The following is a 20,271-nucleotide window of genomic DNA, read 5'->3' as shown; positions in this document are numbered from 1 at the left end:
CCCACGACCGATTTGTGGTACTTCGTGCCACTGCTGTACTACTTGCATCTTGGATCATAAAGATCCCTTGAAAATCATCGATAAAAAAGACCTATCGTCCTACAAAGAATACGTGTGGTGTCACTCTGTTCGTAGTGTATATCAGGGTGTGCGCGCCTAGCTCGGCCTACATGGGAGAGGTGGGTCAAAGGGGTGGGCAAAACGGGCATCGAACCCCCCTCCGGCGAACGCCTTTCCAACATTTGGTGGCAGACGACGGGATCCGAGCCGACACCGAAAGAGAGCGCGCAGTAAATGACTGACACACTACCAAACAGAGATGGAAGGAGAAACCTCCCTGGGTGCCGCAGGTACCGAAATAAGCTCACCGTTCCGAGAGGATCAATTGGACTATTACACACACAGAGAATTAAAACAGTTTTGCAAAGACCTTGGCATCGCTACCACCGGATTAAGCACAAAGGAAGACTTCCAGAAAGTATTGAAAACCTGGGTCGAGACGGGGGCACCCCCGACCCAAACGGAAGGAGACTCTGCCCATGAACCACAAAGCATCCCGGCGAGAAACAACGGGCCAGAGGGGAACCTGTCCCCCGAGGAGTTAGCGGACCGAGAGAGAAGCCGCAACCACGAACTTGAACTGGCAAAACTAAAAATCGAGGGAGAACTAAAACTAGCAGAGAAAAAGTTGGCCGTCGAGCAGTTACGGCTACAAGGGGAACTCGAAGAGAAGAGACGCCAAAGAGAGCACGACGAAAAGAAGCTCCAGCTAGAACATAAACGCAGCCTGAAGGAGATCGAGTGGCGGGCTAAAAACGAAAAGTCACAGCCACCCGGGAATCCACCGCCCGCTCCCACCGGGGAAACCAAAGTCCACATCCCCAAGGATGTGGTAAAAGAGTATTACAAGAACGACGATATCCAGCAGTGGTTTAAGGCCTACGAAGTCGCCATGACCTCTCACCGAGTCCCGCAGAAGGATTGGGGGGCTGGCCTATGGGGCCGGTTCTTAAGCGAAGGAAGAGACACCCTGCTAGATCTGCCCTCCACGGTCATGAACTCCTACAGCCACATGAAGGAAGCCCTCCTGGGCCGGTATGGACTCACCCCCGAAATGTACCGACAACGGTTCCGAGATTGTAAGAAGATACCGGGCACCACGTGGGTAGAATACGTGAACTTTTACAGCCGAGCCTTGGACGGGTGGATCAAGGGTAGCAAGGTCTCCACCTTCGAAGAACTGTTTGATCTGATTGCCTGGGAACATTTAGCGGCCAATTGCTTTGTAGAACTGCGCCAGCATCTCCTGGACAGCAAACTCACCAACCCTCGGAAGCTGGCCGCTGAGGCTGATCGTTGGGTGAATACCCGAGCCACCCGAGGCCCCGTGGGGGACTACGGCCGCCACAATCAAGGCCCCCCCCGCCAGAGGGGCGGAGGGAACCACGGCCAACCAAGAGACTTCCCCGGGGGGTCCTCAACCAGCCCCCCCAGCAGCCCACCAGCGGCGGGTTCAGCACCGTCTCCAGCAAGCACCGGAGTCGCAGGACGGCTAGGTCCACGAGCTAGGATCACCTGCTTCCGCTGCCAACGGCCCAGACACTACGCCAATGACCCCCAGTGTCCCCAGTATCAGCGAACCACAACGACCAACCCCCCGGTACGGCAGATGGCCTCCGTGGCTCTGGGGGAAGAGATGGAGGACTCAGAAGAATGGGAACCGGCGGCCATGGCCCTGGTCTCCCTTGGTGATCGAGAAATGGTCCCCGGGACACCCTTGCCCGCCAACACAAAGAAATACCGACAGCAAGTGACCATCAACGGCCACCGAGTCGAGGGCCTCCGCGACACCGGGGCGAGCGTCACCCCGGTCCACCACAGCCTAATTTCCGAAGACCAGATCCTAACCGGTGCCCTCTGCCCGGTCGTATCCTCCGACAATTCTGAGAGCCTCTGCCAGATGGCGCTGGTGCCCTTCGAGTGGGGAGGGGTCTCCGGAGAACTGAAGGTAGCGGTCCGGACATCACAGCCCGTAGACTGCCTCCTGGGCAACGACCTGGAGAGTTTCCCGTGGGGGCAAGTAGAACGAAGAGCCCATCTGGAGATGATGGGCCTACCAGAATGGGTCTGCGCCACCACGCGCTCCATGACCGCGCGATTGCCTCTCTCCGAGGGCAGTAAGGCCCTCCTACCGAACACTATCCCCGAGAGCCGGGACACTCTACCAGAAGCGGACAACCCTCCTTCGGAGGGAGAAGAGGACACTAACCCGGGAGAAGGGCCAGAACCTTCCGCCCCGGAGGCCCTGACTGAGCTCGGAGAACAGCCCGAGATGGGCCAGTGGCGCTGTGAGGGGGGGCCCTCCCGGGAAGAGTTCTGCCAGGAACAGGCCACTTGCCCCTCCCTCGTGGGACTCAGACAACAAGCCGAAGCCCAGGCCGCCGGTGACTGAACCGGAACCCATTGGATCTATTGGGACAATGGCCTCCTATACAGCGAGCAAAAGTCCGCCGAGCTAGGCGCAGCCCGGGTACTGGTGGTACCCCTGCGTTTCCGGAGCCTCCTCCTGGGCCTGGCCCACAATGTACCCTTGGCAGGACACTTAGGCCAAGACAAGACATATCAGCGATTGGTTACCCACTTCTATTGGCCCAAAATGCGAGCGAATGTAGAAGTACACTGCAAATCCTGCCTCACGTGCCAGGGCAGTGGGAAGAGTGGCGGAAAACGCAAAGCTCCCTTACAACCGTTCCCCGTTGTGAGTACCCCGTTCGAGCGGGTCGGCATCGACATCGTGGGACCCCTGGATCCGAAGACCGCCCAGGGCCACAGATTCATCCTTGTCCTGGTGGACCATGCCACCCGCTACCCCGAGGCCATCCCCCTCCGCACCGTGACGGCTCCCGTGGTGGGCCGAGCTCTCATGGGGATCTTCTCCCGTGTCGGATTTCCCCGCGAGGTTGTGAGTGATCGCGGCACTAACTTTATATCCCGCTACATGAAGTCCCTGTGGCAGCAGTGCGGAGTCACATATAAGTTCACGACCCCCTACCACCCCCAGGGCAACGGCCTAGTGGAACGCTTCAACCGAACCCTAAAGGGAATGATCCTGGGCCTCGAAGAGCCCCTGCGCCGGAAATGGGACGTCCTCCTCCCTTGCCTCCTGTTCGCATACCGAGAAGTTCCCCAAAAGTCTCTGGGGTTCGGCCCCTTCGAACTGCTATATGGACATCCCGTCCGAGGGCCCCTGAGCCTGGTCAAAGAGGGCTGGGAGACAAGCCCCCGGGGGATACCCCCTGATGTGTTCCGCTACATCCTGGCGCTCCGCAACCAGACGAGGAAGTTCAGAGAACTCGCAGAGGTTAACCTCGAGGCCAGCCAAGAAGAAATGAAGCGCTGGTATGACCAGAACGCAACCCTGGTCGAGTTCCAGCCGGGCCAGCAGGTTTGGGTCATGGCCCCGGTGAAGCCCTGCGCCCTACAAGACAAATGGACTGGTCCCTTCAAGGTGATCGAGCGGAAGAGCCAGGTCACGTACCTGGTCGATGTACAGTCCCCACGGAACCCCCTCCGGGTCCTCCACGTGAACCGTCTCAAGCCCCACTTTGTGAGAACGGAATTAAGTTTGCTACTGGCCACCGATGATGGGGCGGAAGAAGACACCGAACCCCTGCCCGACCCCCTGTGCGCTAAAGACCTGGATGGCTCCGTGGAGGGAGTAAGACTTTCAACCACCCTCACTCCCCAACAGTCCGACGACTGCCGCCAGCTGCTCAGACAATTCACAGACCTCTTCTCCCTCATTCCGAGGGTCACCGACTGGTGTGTCCACGACGTGGACACCGGCGACAGCCCGCCTGTGAGACACCGAGCCTACCGGTTGCCTGACCGGGTCCGCACCTGCATCAAGACCGAGGTACAGAAGATGCTCACCCTTGGAGTAATCGAACCCTCCGACAGCCCCTGGGCCAGCCCGGTGGTCCTGGTCCCGAAGGCGGCTTCCCCGGGGGTCGCCCCCGAACTAAGATTCTGTGTGGACTACGGGGGGCTCAATGCGGTCACCCGAGCAGACGCTCACCCTATCCCCCGCGCCGACGAGCTCATCGACCGCCTGGGGGCCGCCCGGTTCCTCAGCACTTTCGACCTGACCTGCGGATACTGGCAGATTGCTCTCACGGAGGGAGCGAAAGAACGCTCTGCCTTCTCCACACCAGATGGCCACTACCACTTCAGGGTCATGCCGTTCGGGATGAAGAACGCCCCGGCCACGTTCCAGCGGTTGGTGAACAAGGTCCTGGCCGGACTCGAGGAGTTCAGCGCAGCATACCTTGACGACATCGCCGTATTCAGCTCTCAATGGCACGAGCATCTCCAGCAACTCCGACAAGTACTCATGGCCCTGCGCCAAGCCGGCCTAACAGTGAAAGCCAGCAAATGCCAGCTCGGGCAAGGCTCCGTGGTCTACCTGGGGCATCAGGTGGGCAGCGGCCAGGTCGCCCCCCTCCAACCGAAGATCGACGCCATCAAGTCCTGGGAGCCCCCCACCACGCAGACGGAGGTCCGGGCCTTCCTGGGCCTTACAGGGTACTACCGGAGGTTCATTAAAAACTATGGTAGTATCGCGGTGCCCCTCACGGAGTTGACCTCCAAAAAGCTTCCGAAGAAGGTGCAGTGGACCACCCCGTGCCAGCAGGCGTTCGACGCCTTGAAAACCGCCATGTGCACCGCCCCCGTACTCAAGGCCCCCGACTACTCCCAAGAGTTTGTGGTCCAGACCGATGCATCCGAACACGGCATCGGGCCGTCCTCTCGCAGTTCGACGACAAGGGCATCGATCAGCCCATAGCCTTCATCAGCCGAAGGCTGCTGCCGCGAGAGCAGCGTTGGAGTACTATAGAACGAGAGACCTTTGCCGTAGTCTGGGCCCTCAAGAAACTACGGCCCTACTTGTTCGGAACCCATTTCCGAGTACAGACGGACCACCGGCCCTTGCGGTGGCTAATGCAGATGAGGGGGGAGAACCCCAAGCTACTACGATGGTCCATCTCTCTCCAAGGGATGGATTTCACTGTCGAACATCGCCCCGGGGCGGATCATGCCAACGCCGACGGCCTGTCCCGGTTCTTCCGCTTCGGCGAGGAGAATCCCCCAGTGGATGGGTAGTTCTCCACGCCTTTCAGCTGGGGGGGACGCGTGTGAGACCGGCCTCACGGCGTTGCCCTCCCAATCATCCAGCCAACCTGCAACCACCCTCAAGACACGACATCTCCGACTCCGGCCGCCCCAGCCACCCAGATCCGAGGGCCGGCCAGAGCCCTGACAGACTCGACACCCTACCACGCATGTCCGACCGAGGGAGCGGGAACCCTCGAGCCAGACCCAAAGGCGCCAGCCCAGTCACACCTCGGGTCGCCTTCCCCGGGAAGACTCGATCAGCCACCAGGCCCCTGGGGAGCAGGCGCCTCTCCTGCCGAGCGTCTGGGGTCCCTCCCAGACCCACCTGAAAAGACCAAAGAAGTGAGCGGCAGGAAATCCCGCCGAACCCCCTCCGTCACCCCAGTCCCCCCTCTGCAAGGACCCCGGACTTCAAAGAGCAAGCGGAGTATAACAAGGGGTGCCGGAGAAACGAAGGCAGAGAAGACCTGGAACCATCCGAGCCTGCTGACGCTGTCGCGGTTCCTGAACGCTGAAGTTACCTGGGCCTGCTGAGTGACTCGCGGCCACTTGCTATTGAACCATCTGAGCCCTGCTGACGAGGTCGCGGCTCCCGAGCACTGAACCAACTGGGCCTGCTGAGTGACTCGCGGCCCCCAGCTATTGAACCATCTGAGCCCTGCTGACGAGGTCGCGGCTCCCGAGCACTGAACCACCTGGGCCTGCTGAGTGACTCGCGGCCCCCAGCTATTGAACCATCTGAGCCTTGCTGACGGAATCGCGGCTCCCGAACTCCGACCACCTGTGCCTGCTGAGAGACTCGCGGCGCTCCCCTTGAGGACGACTCGGTAAGAGATCGCCCAGAGAATCGACACCCTCCAGCTCGAGGATTGTGAGCTATCCGCAGGGTATTTCGCAGAGACACTATCTTGAAAGACTGTCCCGCTACCCCCATTCCCCACGACCGATTTGTGGTACTTCGTGCCACTGCTGTACTACTTGCATCTTGGATCATAAAGATCCCTTGAAAATCATCGATAAAAAAGACCTATCGTCCTACAAAGAATACGTGTGGTGTCACTCTGTTCGTAGTGTATATCAGGGTGTGCGCACCTAGCTCGGCCTACATGGGAGAGGTGGGTCAAAGGGGTGGGCAAGACGGGCATCGAACCCCCCTCCGGCGAACGCCTTTCCAACAACAAGCCTGTCCCAAGTCTTGTTCTGGCCTAAATGTCCTGCAAGGGGAATATCATGGGCCAAGGTAAGAAGGAAGCCTCTGAACTTCAGTGGTATGACCAACCTCCTGGACGCACCAGGCTTGGGGTCTCTAGCCTCTGAATACAGTAACCCTTCATCCCAATACACTCTATGGGTACCTTGAGCATTCCCTGCAGCCTCAGCAGCAGCCAGCTGTCTGAGGGGTTCAAGAGAGGGGCAGTCTAATTGAGCCTGCCTCAGATCTGCCCTTGAAGGTCCCCCTGTCCCAAGAAACTCAACCTGATCAGGTTCAAGTTCTTCTAGGACAGTTCCTTCAGGGCTCTCAGAATCATCCTCCTGGGAGGGCTGATCCAACACCTGAGGCAGGGGGGAACGCACAGCCTTAACCCTACTGCTCTTTCTCTTGGGTTGTGACTGGTCCATAGTTTCAGGATCCAGCACTTGTTCAGTGGTGCACTTTTTGGCCTGTGACCTGGTCACAGCAAGGACATGTGCATCTATCCCCAGCATTTCTGCATGGGTCCTATACTCCACTTCAGACCAAACTGAAGTTTCAAGATCATTGCCCAGTAAACACTCTACAGGAAGGTCTGAACTAACAACAACTTTCTTGAGGCCAGTTACCCCTTCACAGGAGAAGTTAACAATAGCCACACTATGGGAGGTAGTGGCATTGCTAGCGTTGGTCACTAGGTAATTCTCCCCTAGTATGATCTGTCCAGGGTCCACAAAGGCAGGTGTCACCATTGTGACACTAGCCCCAGTGTCCCTGTAGGCCTGAGCCATTCTTTGGTTGATAAAAGGAGTCTGTCTGTACTTGCCCAGGTTACTGGGGCCTACAGTAGAGGACAAAGCTAAGTCCCCATCACAGATCAGAACAGCCTGAGTAGGTATTCTGACTAGGCCAGAATCCTCCTCAGTTCCCAGGGTTAACCCTACTACACCCTTTTGCTGGGAACCACCACTTACAGCTGGACTAGGGGGTACAGTTGCCTTAGAGGCAATGGTTGCTGGGGGCTTATCCTTTTTGGTGCACTCACTAAACCAATGTGAGTTGGACTTACAATAGTTGCACCATGGTTTCTTTTGGCCATCTTTCTTTTTATCCTTTTTGGGACCACCCTCCCCCTGAGCCTTTTGGGGGCCTGGTGAAGACTTCTGGTCTTTTTGTTTCTGATCATTACCCTTCTGGTCTGCCTTTTTCTGATCACCGCCCTGGTTCTGTTTTTTCTGCTTAACTCTAGTCCTGACCCATCTATCTGCCTCCTTTCCCAATTCTTGGGGAGAAGTCAGATCAGAATCAATCAGGTGTTGATGCAGTAGCTGGTTTTGACAGTTGTTAAGGATTTGCTCTCTCATGATCAAATTATACAATCCTGTATAGTCCTTAACCTTACTTCCCACTAGCCAGCCTTCCAGAGCCTTAGTGGCACAATCTACAAAGTCAGTCCAGTCCCGAGTCTGTGTCATCTGGGTATCCCTGAACAACAACCTGTATTGTTCAGTGGTTAGGCCAAACCCATCAATTAGAGCACTCTTCAGGACAGTGTAATTATCTGCATCCTCATCACTAACTGTGAGGAGCTTGTCTCTGCCTTTCTCAGAGAAGGAGAGACACAAGATAGCTGCTCAGGTTTCTATTATCATAGTGCCTGTCTCTATCCTTAGGGATATTGCTGCCACCAGTGGGTTCTGACCCACTTAACTTTTGTTCTCTGGCCAGAGCAAGCTTCTCTTTGGCAAGGGCAAGTTCTCCCCTCTGAATCCTCAGATTAGCTTCCCTCATTCTGGCTTAATGCTCCTTTCTCTCAGGGGAAGTCATTCCCCTGTGAGAGGAAACACTAGAGATGCTAGAGACATGGGAGTGGATGGATTCCCTTGAAGGGGATCTGTCCCTCCTGCTTCTCTGGTTAAGCCCACTTGGGGGTCTGTATGGGGGGACCCCATGCAAACTCCCATGTAAGCTTAGGTTAGCCTGGCTAAGTCTTCCTACTTGGCCCTGGCTGTCTACCTCTTCATCTGAAGCCCCATCTGACTCCTCTGTGGTGGGTAGACCCTTATCTACAGCTATGGCACCATACTTGGCAGCTCTTTCAGCATCATAGGCCTCCAGAAGCTCCACTAGCTGTCTAAGGGTAGGGTTGGAACCCTGTTTTAGTCTCCTGGAGGTACACAGTTGTCTCATCTCCTGGAAAGTGAATGCATCATATCTAGAGGGAACCTGTCTAGGATTCTCCTCTCCTGAGGGAGCATCAGTGTGATCTCCATTCAGGGACATGATTCTAGTGAGGGTGTGGTGTGTGCACCTACCTACACTAGTTGTATCTACTAAACCTTTCTAGTAGTTGTAGTCAGGGTGTGTTACTCCCTTCAACCTACAACCACTAAGTCCAGTAGGACTTAAGTATTATAATCTATGTTATATGTACCTAAACAATATCTGTGTGATCTTTCAATTTAGTATCTCAAGATTACAATGGTATTACAACAGCAAGCTCAGATCCCAACCGCTGCTCACCAATGTGAGAAGTTGGCCTGATGTATGATGTCACTAGTTCTAGTGTACACCTTATATCAGTCCAAATACCCTTATGGCGATTGGTTGTAAAGTCAACCTTATAGACCAGCTATCCTAGTGGTAGCATGGACAAGAGCAGTCTTAGGCTAAACTCTGAATGGCATGTGAAGCCAGCTGTGATACCATATATAATCCCTTGAATACCAAATGAAAGGACACCACAACAGATATATATATAAAATAAAGTGTATTTATTCTAGTCAAACCCTCAGCACTCTTTATGAGATTAGAGGTAAGTACAACACAGTCTTATTTATGCATACATTAAGTCACACAGGTATGTAATACAGTTAGGCCCTAGGGGCCACGCAAACCATATACTAAGTAAGTGGTATAAGGACCACGATCACGGAAATAGGATAGGCCTAGGCCTAGGGAATCGCTGGGGCTACACTACACTAGCAACAGTTAGGAAGTGGGAAGCCCACGAGATTCAGGTGCAGAGTGGAAACACTCACGCGTAATGCGTAAAAGTCGATAGAATCACTAGCAGTTAGAAATAAACAGTTTTAGGACACTTCTGGTATAGCTAGAAAGTCGAGACTCGGAAACTAGACCATAGGATAGTCAATACCCTTGTGAGCACCGAAGTACCCAAGTTACCTAGCCCACAGGCTGCGGGTGCATAGGTGTGAACTTGCGTCGGGTTTCGTCGTGGACTTCTATGGATGCCTGAAGGAAAGTTGCTGACAGGCGGTCAGTGAAGTGTGTCCGGTGGATCCCAAGGCTGGGATCAAGAAGAGAGGAGACCTGCAAGCAGAAGGGACAGAGTCAAGGTCACTAGCCAGTGACCACGTGGAACCAGGAAGGAACCAGGAGATGTCGCGAAGGTTGCAGGTGAAGGTGAAGCTTGTCGCTGCAGCCACGAGGACCAGGGAACGTCGAGGACGACCAGGACCAGGAGGCGAGCTGTCCCACGAAGGCTCTTGCTGTCGGCGGCGTCGAAGTTGGACTAGGACTCACCAAGCCTTGGCAAGCGGAACCCACGAAGAACGGAGGACTTGCTTCTGGTGCAGACCAGGAAGGTCTGGGGTGCTTCTTCTTGGCAGAGAAGCGGGAGCCAGTCTGGAGGAGTCAAACCAGCGCTGAAGATTTCAGGGTGCGTCGTCTCAAAGGCCACTAGCCAGCGGGCAAGCAACCGGACAGACGCGGCAAGCAGGAAAATGCAGAAGGGCCCCACGCAGGACTCGTGGAGTGTGGGGGGCTGATCTTCGGTGCAGATGGTGCTTGGGGTTGGGGCTTCTCAATCCCCGGTGCACAACTTCGAGGGTGCCTCAGAAGCTGCGCTTGAAGATACTAGCCACTTTTCCCAGGTAGCCGGTCCCACGTCTCTCGTCGCCTCCACGGATCTCAGCACGGCTGTGGATGTGGATCAGGGTCGGAGAAGTCTGGAAGTCAAGGCTCTGGTCGGGCTCTGCAGTCGGTCCCTCGTAGAACTTCAGCAAAGCAAAGGGTAGTCTCTTGATGGTGCCTGTTTGCACAGGGTAGCCACTCCTTGGCCACAAGGGAGATTCTTCAGTCTTCTTCTTTCGTCGAATGTCGAAGGTCCAGAGTTTCTGTTCAAGTTGCAGGTTCAGGATAATCTAAAGTCTTGAGGCCCAACTCCCACTCTTATACTAATCTGGGGGGCTGGGATACATGCTAGGTCACGCCTTATGGGTGGGACCTGTGAGAGGGGTGGTTACACCCCCTTCCCTTTGTCCAGTTTCGCGCCAGGGCTGGGGCTGGAGTGCCCCAGCACCGGTTTGAACTGGACTATGCACGGGACACCTTGTGTGCCCCAGGCATGTCTCATTCTATTCATCCCTCCCTGCCCCAATACACTAAGGCCTGTCTGGGGTGGTGCTAGCACCTCCCAAGGCAGGAAACCTATTGTCCAAGCCTCCCTTGCCGGGATCACTCCCAGCAGCAGGAGGTCAGACTCGTGTCTGTGGCAGCAGCATCCATTTTGTGATGCTGGGGCTCTGGTTAACTTTAACCGGGTAAGTAGGTTACAACATGTCTTCTCCCTCTAGAAGGGAGGGATAATATCCTCATCCCCAGAAATGGGATGGGGGTATTATTCCAAAGTGTTAGACACCTTACACGACATGTTTTGATAAAGCCAAACCATAGTTACCATAACCGTTTAAGATTATAAAGCACTTTAAGAGTATATGGTAGGCTATATCATAGAACAGCTATAAGGACATGGTTCCGAAAGCTGCAGAGAGGCTCAGCTCATGCTAGAGCACCATCTCACATGTTACCAAGCACTCTGCCTCCAGGATTGTTAAGGCCTGCCATAGGAGTGGCTGATAGGTACACATGTGTCTATATGTAAGTTAGGTATAGGAATACTACACCTAAGCAAGGGGTGATTACACGACCTTGCCCCAGCTGAGTGATCAGCCAGTTGTGTCATAATGGAAGGCCAGGCCAGGGGTGGCATAATACATGCTGCAGCCCCTGGTAGGCCTAGGGTACACCTATGCCCTGGGTACCTAGGGTACACTGTACAGGGGCCAATAAGGTGATCCTATTCCAATGGGTTATGCACCTAAAGTACATAGTATCAATTTAGAGAGAGAACAGCAGGGCTGTGGGTCTGGTTAGCAGGCCCACAGCCACATCTAAGTCGAAAACCAGTCAAGCAAAAGCAAAAAGTGGGGGTGAACATAGAACGCAGACCCTACTCTCCTACACCCTGCACACTCACACACTGCGCACCCTGTACACTCTCACTGCTGGCCCTGGACACCCACACACTGCTCACCCTGCATACTCACACACTGCTCGCACTGCATGCTCAAACACAGCTCACCCTCCATACTCACACACTGCTCACCCTGCTCACTCACACACTGCTCACCCTGAACACCCAAACACTGCTCACCCTGCATACTCACACATTGCTCACCCTGCATACTCACACACTGCTCACCCTGCTCACTCACACACTGCGCACCCTGCATACTCACACACTGCTGGCCGTGGACACTCACACACTGCTCACACTGCACACTCACACATTGCTCACCCTACACATTCACACAATGCTCACCCTGCACATGCACACACTGCTGAACCTGCACACACACACACTGCTCACCCTGCACACCCACACACTGATCACCCACACACTGCTCACCCTGCACACCCACACACTGCTCACGTTGCATACTCACACACTGCTCACCCTGCACACTCACACACTGCTCACCCTGCACTCTCAAACACTGCTCACTCTTTAACACACTGCTGGCCCTGGATACTCACACACTGCTCCCCCTGCACAGTCACACACTGCTCTCCCTTCACACTCATGCACTGTTCACTCTTTAACAGACTGCTGGCCCTGGACACCCACACACTGCTCACCCTGCACACTCACACACTGCTCACCCTGAACACCCAAACACTGCTCACCCTGCATACTCACACATTGCTCACCCTGCATACTCACACACTGCTCACCCTGCTCACTCACACACTGCTCACCCTGAAAACCCAAACACTGCTCACCCTGCATACTCACACATTGCTCACCCTGCATACTCACACACTGCTCACCCTGCTCACTCACACACTGCGCACCCTGCATACTCACACACTGCTGGCCATGGACACTCACACACTGCTCACCCTGCACACTCACACATTGCTCACCCTACACATTCACACATTGCTCACCCTGCACATGCACACACTGCTGAACCTGCACACACACACACTGCTCACCCTGCACACCCACACACTGCTCACCCTGCATACTCACACACTGCTCACACTGCATGCTCAAACACAGCTCACCCTGCATACTCACACACTGCTCACCCTGCTCACTCACACACTGCTCACCCTGAACACCCAAACACTGCTCACCCTGCATACTCACACATTGCTCACCCTGCATACTCACACACTGCTCAGCCTGCTCACTCACACACTGCGCACCCTGCATACTCACACACTGCTGGCCGTGGACACTCACACACTGCTCACACTGCACACTCACACATTGCTCACCCTACACATTCACACAATGCTCACCCTGCACATGCACACACTGCTGAACCTGCACACACACACACTGCTCACCCTGCACACCCACACACTGATCACCCACACACTGCTCACCCTGCACACCCACACACTGCTCACGCTGCATACTCACACACTGCTCACCCTGCACACTCACACACTGCTCACCCTGCACTCTCAAACACTGCTCACTCTTTAACACACTGCTGGCCCTGGATACTCACACACTGCTCACCCTGCACAGTCACACACTGCTCACCCTTCACACTCATGCACTGTTTACTCTTTAACAGACTGCTGGCCCTGGACACCCACACACTGCTCACCCTGCACACTCACACACTGCTCACCCTGAACACCCAAACACTGCTCACCCTGCATACTCACACATTGCTCACCCTGCATACTCACACACTGCTCACCCTGCTCACTCACACACTGCTCACCCTGAAAACCCAAACACTGCTCACCCTGCATACTCACACATTGCTCACCCTGCATACTCACACACTGCTCACCCTGCTCACTCACACACTGCGCACCCTGCATACTCACACACTGCTGGCCATGGACACTCACACACTGCTCACCCTGCACACTCACACATTGCTCACCCTACACATTCACACATTGCTCACCCTGCACATGCACACACTGCTGAACCTGCACACACACACACTGCTCACCCTGCACACCCACACACTGCTCACCCTGCATTCTCACACACTGCTCACACTGCATGCTCAAACACAGCTCACCCTGCATACTCACACACTGCTCACCCTGCTCACTCACACACTGCTCACCCTGAAAACCCAAACACTGCTCACCCTGCATACTCACACATTGCTCACCCTGCATACCCACACACTGCTCACCCTGCTCACTCACACACTGTGCACCCTGCATACTCACAAACTGCTGGCCGTGGACACTCACACACTGCTCACCCTGCACACTCACACATTGCTCACCCTACACATTCACACATTGCTCACCCTGCACATGCACACACTGCTGAACCTGCACACACACACACTGCTCACCCTGCACACCCACACACTGCTCACCCTGCATACTCACACACTGCTCACCCTGCATACTCACACACTACTCACCCTGCACACTCACACACTGCTCACCTTGCATATTCACACTCTGCTGACCCTGGACACCCTAACACTGCTCCCCCTGCACACCCACACACTGCTCACCCTGCATACTCACACATTGCTCACCCTGCATACTCACACACTGCTCACCCTGCTCACTCACACACTGCGCACCCTGCATACTCACACACTGCTGGCCGTGGACACTCACACACTGTTCACCCTGCACACTCACACATTGCTCACCCTACTCATTCACACATTGCTCACCCTGCACATGCACACACTGCTGAACCTGCACACAAACACTGCTCACCCTGCACACCCACACACTGATCACCCACACACTGCTCACCCTGCACACCCACACACTGCTCACGCTGCATACTCACACACTGCTCACCCTGCACACTCACACATTGCTCACCCTACTCATTCACACATTGCTCACCCTGCACATGCACACACTGCTGAACCTGCACACAAACACTGCTCACCCTGCACACCCACACACTGATCACCCACACATTGCTCACCCTGCATACTCACACACTGCTCACCCTGCTCACTCACACACTGCTCACCCTGAAAACCCAAACACTGCTCACCCTGCATACTCACACATTGCTCACCCTGCATACTCACACACTGCTCACCCTGCTCACTCACACACTGCGCACCCTGCATACTCACACACTGCTGGCCATGGACACTCACACACTGCTCACCCTGCACACTCACACATTGCTCACCCTACACATTCACACATTGCTCACCCTGCACATGCACACACTGCTGAACCTGCACACACACACACTGCTCACCCTGCACACCCACACACTGCTCACCCTGCATACTCACACACTGCTCACACTGCATGCTCAAACACAGCTCACCCTGCATACTCACACACTGCTCACCCTGCTCACTCACACACTGCTCACCCTGAAAACCCAAACACTGCTCACCCTGCATACTCACACATTGCTCACCCTGCATACCCACACACTGCTCACCCTGCTCACTCACACACTGTGCACCCTGCATACTCACAAACTGCTGGCCGTGGACACTCACACACTGCTCACCCTGCACACTCACACATTGTTCACCCTACACATTCACACATTGCTCACCCTGCACATGCACACACTGCTGAACCTGCACACACACACACTGCTCACCCTGCACACCCACACACTGCTCACCCTGCATACTCACACACTGCTCACCCTGCATACTCACACACTACTCACCCTGCACACTCACACACTGCTCACCTTGCATATTCACACTCTGCTGACCCTGGACACCCTAACACTGCTCACCCTGCACACCCACACACTGCTCACCCTGCATACTCACAAATTGCTCACCCTGCATACTCACACACTGCTCACCCTGCTCACTCACACACTGCGCACCCTGCATACTCACACACTGCTGGCCGTGGACACTCACACACTGCTCACCCTGCACACTCACACATTGCTCACCCTACTCATTCACACATTGCTCACCCTGCACATGCACACACTGCTGAACCTGCACACAAACACTGCTCACCCTGCACACCCACACACTGATCACCCACACACTGCTCACCCTGCACACCCACACACTGCTCACGCTGCATACTCACACACTGCTCACCCTGCACACTCACACACTGCTCACCCTGCACTCTCAAACACTGCTCACTCTTTAACACACTGCTGGCCCTGGATACTCACACACTGCTCACCCTGAACACCCAAACACTGCTCACCCTGCATACTCACACATTGCTCACCCTGCATACTCACACACTGCTCACCCTGCTCACTCACACACTGCGCACCCTGCATACTCACACACTGCTGGCCGTGGACACTCACACACTGCTCACACTGCACACTCACACATTGCTCACCCTACACATTCACACATTGCTCACCCTGCACATGCACACTCTGCTGAACCTGCACACACACACACTGATCACCCACACACTGCTCACCCTGCACACCCACACACTGCTCACGCTGCATACTCACACACTGCTCACCCTGAACACTCACACACTGCTCACCCTGCACTCTCAAACACTGCTCACTCTTTAACACACTGCTGGCCCTGGATACTCACACACTGCTCACCCTGCACAGTCACACACTGCTCACTGTTGGACAGGCCACACGAAGGGCTTGCTCCCTCCCCGCACGACAGGGCCCGAGCTCCGGCCCACCAGGCATAACCCACGAAAAGCACCTATACCCCGTCTCACGACGGATCTTCTGCCCTCGGACCTCTACTCATCACGGGGCCCAGCCCCACCGGCTCCCCCGGCCGGTTCAAGCCGCCATCTTGGGCCCTGCACCACGAGGCCGCGTGGCCTAGCCCCGACCCTAACCCCGGGCCTGGCCGGCCCCGACATCCCGGCACCACCATCCACCTGGGAGGTGAGCGGACCACTTGGCAGGTCAATGGGAGGACGAAGTGTCAAGAGCTCTTCCCCCGCCAGGTGCCGATCGCCTCCAGCTCCCCCAGGCGCTGGCTCCACCCCCTGCTGGGTGTCTGGACACCTTCATCCCGGGCCCTCCGACCTCCAAGTGCGAGGGCCCGGACATCAAAGGGCGGCTGCCCTATAACTGGGGCAACTCCGGAGCAGGAAGGCAGTTGTATCCTGGAGTCGAGAGACACCGAGAGAACTCAGCCTTGACGGACTACTGGCGCTGCCGTAGCCCGCTCTTGTGAACCATCGTCCTGCCTGCTGGCGCTGCCGCGGCCTTCTACAACATCCATCCTCGTCGGGACCTGCTGGCGCTGCCGCGGCCCGTTGTAACGACCATCCTCACCGGGACCTGCTGGCGCTGCCGCGGACCGTACCTCGACCATCTCCACTGGGACCTGCTGGCGCTGCCGCGGACCGTGTACCGACCATCTCCACCGGGACCTGCTGGCGCTGCCGCGGCCCGTACCAACTAAGCTCGAGGATTGTGAGCTAATCATCATCTCATCCAGACTACCTGACTGGTAGACAGACTGTCCCGCTACCCCTTACCCTGCTTTGAGAGACTTGAATCGAGGGGACCCCTGAGTCCAGACCTCCTTGTACCATTCAACCGTACCCTAAGAAGGGCTTATAAAGAACCCTGAACCTTATCCGTGTGTGGTATCTGTCTGTGGGGGGGAAGTTACTTGTCTGTACGATCGCTGGAGACGGCTCTCCCTGGAGACCTCTCCTCCTGACCCCGGCCGACCCTCCCGGTCCGTCTACCCTTTCTAACATTGGTGGCCAGCGGCGCGATCCGAATCAACGCGTAATCGTACAGAGAGTAGCTCACCCCACGACAAAAACACAATGTCAGCCAAAGATAGCAACTCCACCGAGAAATTCCAAATGGATAAAATAGAAGAATACAACCACCGCGAACTGAGACAATTCTGCATAGAACTTGGCATTGCTACCACCGGCCTGAGTACCAAGGATGATCTAAAACACGCCCTAGAGTCGTGGACAGAAACTGGGGTCGCCGGACCCTCCGACCAAAGCAGCATCACACCAGAGGGGAACGCCACGGCTCCCGAGGAGCGGGGAACGGGCCTCTCGCAGGAGGAGATCCGAGAAAGAGAAAGAACCAGATTGCACGAGTTGGAAATGGCACGACTCAAGATGGATGGGGAACTCAAGTTAGCTGAACAGAAACTCAACCTCGAGCACATGCGGCTCCGAGATGAACGAGAAGAGAAGCAGAGACAGAGAGAGCTGGAGGAGAAAAAAATAACGCTCGAGCACGAGCGCCAACTAGCGGAAATAGAACTTCGGAAACAGAATAAGGAACTGGGGGTGCCTGAGCGACCACACACCCCGGGGCCAATCGAGAAAAAAGTCCACATCCCCAAGGATGTTGTCCGCGAGTATGTCCGAGAAGACGACATACAACAGTGGTTTAAAGCCTACGAGATCGCCATGACCTCCCACCGGATCGACCGGAGTGATTGGGGAGCCGGACTTTGGGGGAGGTTTATCAACGAGGGTCGCGATGCCCTACTGCAGCTCCCAGATCACCAAATGTCGTCCTACGACCACATGAAGGCTGCCCTCCTCACCCGCTACGGCCTCACACCCGAGATGTACCGCCAGAGGTTCAGAGATTGCACCCGGATCCCAGGTACAACTTGGGTAGAATACGTGAACTATTTCAGCCGTGCCTTCGAGGGTTGGATAAAGGGGAGCCAGGTCACCACCTACGAACAACTCTTTAACCTGATGGTATGGGAGCACCTGTCAAACAACTGCTTCGTCGAGCTCAGGCAGCACCTCCTCGACAGTAAGCTGACTGACCCCCGGCAGCTCGCCGCCGAAGCTGACCGATGGGAAAGCACCCGAGTGGGCCGGAGGGGGCCACACGAACAGAACAGAAACAACCAAGGCCAGCACCGTCCTCGGGGAGGAGGAGGGGGCCAGGGGCGAGGGAGAGACGCCTTGCCCGCAACACCCGTGGCCAGCACCCCGGCTCCGGCCGGTCGGGGCAACCCCCCGTGGCGTCCTGGGGTCCGAGCCAACGTCACGTGCCACCGATGCCAGCGAGTCGGCCACTACGCCAATGACCCGAGCTGCCCGCAGAACCAAACACCCAAGCCCCGCCAGGTAGCTGCCGCCGCCCTGGGGGAAGAGCGATCATTGGAGGAACCAGAGGAGTATGAGCCGGCCCAGCAAGAGTGGGAACCGGCCGCCATGGTCCTGGCGTGCTTAGGGGGAAGAGACATGGTCCCGCGGGCTCCCCTACCCGCTAACACCAGGAAATACGGTCAGTGGGTGACCATTAATGGACAACGAGCCGAGGCCTTGCGTGACACAGGCGCCAGTGTGACGGCCGTCCGCTGTCACCTGGTGAAGCCCGAGCAGATCCTGCCGAACATTCTCTGCCCCGTCCGCTCGGCAGACAACTCTGAAAGTATGTGTCAAATGGCCTGCGTCCCATTCGAATGGGGAGGGGTCTCCGGCCTGTTGAAGGTGACGGTCCGGGACGATGCCCCCGTGGACTGCCTCCTGGGGAATGACCTCGAGAGTTCCCCGTGGGCCACCGTTGAGAGAAGAGAGCACCTGGGGATGCTGGGCCTCCCGGACTGGGCCTGCATAACCACCCGGTCCATGACCGCCCGTGCCGTCCCTCGATCAGAAGAACCAGAATGGCCAGCACCCCCGCCCCCAGTCGCCCCAGTAGAAGACAACGACGAGGCCAGCCTCCCAGACTCGACGACCGAAGGGGACGCGCAACCCCAGGACCTTCCTGACCTGGCTCAGTGGCGTCAAGAAGGGGGGCCCACCCAAGAACAGTTCCGCCAGGAACAAAAGACCTGTCCCTCCCTCGAGGGACTCCGCCAACAAGCCAGCGCCCAGAACACAGGGGACTCCACCGGAACTCACTGGGTCTACTGGGATAACGACCTGCTATACAGCGAGCAAAGAATCGCCGAGCTGGGGGCCGGTCGAGTACTGGTGGTACCTCTCCGCTTCAGAGACTTTCTGCTCAACCTGGCCCACGATGTCCCCCTGGCTGGACACCTGGGCCAGGATAAAACGTACAGCCGCCTAGTGACCCACTTTTTCTGGCCGAAAATGAGGAACGACGTCCTGAACCACTGCCGATCTTGCCCCACATGCCAAGCCAGCGGGAAGAGTGGTCGGAAGCTGAAAGCCCCTCTGCAACCCTTCCCTGTGGTCACCACCCCGTTCGAAAGGGTGGGGATAGACATCGTGGGGCCTCTGGACCCCCGCACGGCACAAGGACACAGGTTCATCTTAGTACTGGTGGACCATGCCACCCGCTACCCCGAGGCGGTGCCCCTACGGACCGTGACAGCTCCGGTGGTTGGCCGGGCCCTAATGGGGATCTTCTCCCGGGTAGGCTTCCCCCGAGAAGTCGTCAGCGACCGAGGCACGAACTTTATATCCAAATACATGAAGTCCCTCTGGCAACAATGCGGGGTCACCTACAGATTCACGACCCCCTATCACCCCCAAGGGAACGGACTAGTGGAGCGTTTTAACCGCACCCTCAAGGGGATGATTGGGGGATTGGAAGAGCCCCTCCGTCGCCAGTGGGATGTACTACTCCCGTGCCTCCTCTTCGCTCACCGAGAAGTTCCCCAGAAGTCCCTCGGTTTTAGCCCTTTCGAACTCCTGTACGGGCACCCTGT

Source organism: Triturus cristatus, chromosome 1_1 (assembly GCF_964204655.1).
Source record: "Triturus cristatus chromosome 1_1, aTriCri1.1, whole genome shotgun sequence".
In the NCBI taxonomy this organism is placed as follows: Eukaryota; Metazoa; Chordata; class Amphibia; order Caudata; family Salamandridae; genus Triturus; species Triturus cristatus.
Note: the sequence above shows the minus strand (reverse complement) of the source record.